Source organism: Crocodylus porosus, unplaced genomic scaffold (assembly GCF_001723895.1).
Source record: "Crocodylus porosus isolate Cpor-Errol unplaced genomic scaffold, CroPor_comp1, whole genome shotgun sequence".
NCBI lineage: Eukaryota > Metazoa > Chordata > Crocodylia > Crocodylidae > Crocodylus > Crocodylus porosus.
In genome coordinates this window covers 69,831,009-69,832,383 of record NW_017728943.1, presented here as the reverse complement: position 1 = coordinate 69,832,383, position 1,375 = coordinate 69,831,009, and the positions used below count along the sequence as shown (strand labels likewise).

At 48.3% G+C, this 1,375-nt stretch overlaps 1 protein-coding gene and 1 long non-coding RNA gene across 2 annotated transcripts in view; one reads left to right on the top strand and one right to left on the bottom strand.

The window, feature by feature from the left end:
• The window catches only part of CAPN2 (calpain 2), a 50,797-nt gene that overhangs the window by 11,469 nt on the left and 37,953 nt on the right, over nt 1-1,375 (bottom strand). The gene's annotated exons all lie outside the window — the stretch shown is intronic.
• Nucleotides 438-1,368, top strand: LOC109319766. Its single transcript, XR_002103619.1, has 3 exons — nt 438-470; nt 519-520; nt 828-1,368. It is a non-coding gene; the product is annotated as an uncharacterized LOC109319766 (long non-coding RNA).

The window sequence follows — 1,375 nt, the reverse complement described above, 5'->3', positions numbered from 1 at the left end:
CCTGCCAGGGTTGGGTGGCCTGGTGGGACTGCCAGTGGCGTGGCAACCCCCAAGAAATGCCAGGACTGAGGACATCTCTGGTGAAAGGCAGGTAGGAGGCACCTTATAACCTCCAGCCACCACATGCATGCACAGTCCTGGCTAGGGAAAGCCCAGACCAGTAAGATCTTTGAGAGGACTGAGGCTTGCTGATTTCAGTTGAGTTGTGAGGCTCCAGGTAAGCTTAGCTGCCTGAGATGCCATCTGCAAGGCATGAGCTTTCGGGTTTAAAACCTTTGCTGAGGAAGCACCTGCAGTTTCTGTGTGTGCTCTTCTTGGATGGAAGGAATCCTAGCCTGGGGATTTTTAAAAGAAAGTTAGATGAGCACCTTGCTGGGGTCATCTGACCCCGGTGCTCTTTCCTGCCAAGGCAGGGGGTCGGACTAGATGATCTACCTAGGTCCCTTCCGACTCTAGCTACTATGAAACTAGTCTGAGCCTTGTTTTGGACTTGTGCTGAAAGCTACCCCCAATGTAAGTGGTACCTGGTCACCTAGGTTTCAAACCTGGCCAGACATGCTTCCAACCACATCATTTCCTTGCGTGCCACTGACTGCAGAAACCTGTGCACCTTAATCACAATAGTGCAGTGGGCTACAAGCCTTGAGATGCACTTTTGACCTCTTGTGACCTAAGCACATTTAGTCTTGTTCTTCAAATGACTGCCTCAGCCCCACTTTTCTTGCTCTGATCTTACTGCTGTTTTAGTCTTGCCAAATGTTGAACCTGGCAGAAGGAGCCTGACTTGGTAGAAACAACATAGGTCCAGTTGGCAGACATTTAACCAGAAAGCAAACAACGTTAATGCACCTGAGAACAGCACTGGGAACTCTTCCTTTCTGGAGCTCACTATGCTCATAGGAGCCCTGTGTGCAGCCCTGGAGCATTTTCTCTGGGCGCCAGTGCAACTGGAAAGGGAGAAATTGATCTTAACTTACTGCACTGGAGACTGGTCTAGCTTTTGCCCATCATACATAGGCCAGGGATATGTGCCAGTCTATGTATATAAAAATGCATATGGAACTTGCATATTTTACACTTTCTGAGAGTGTAAGAGCACCCAGGACAGGACAGCACTCAGTTTGACCAGCACACTGAGGACTTGCAGAGCTAAAAGTTGCTATAGTTTGAGTTAAAGAACTCAGTTCTTTACCCGGGGGCTGTAGCAGATCCATTGCATGGGATAATTCAGTGCACAATTGAACCGGGTTTGTCAAATACAATGATGTACTTGTGTTTTGCAGCTGTTGCCCAGACCATCTGAGTGAAACTACTTCTTGGGGCAGAGGGTCACTGTCTCATAGCAAGCTCCAAACACCAACATAAACAAAAAACC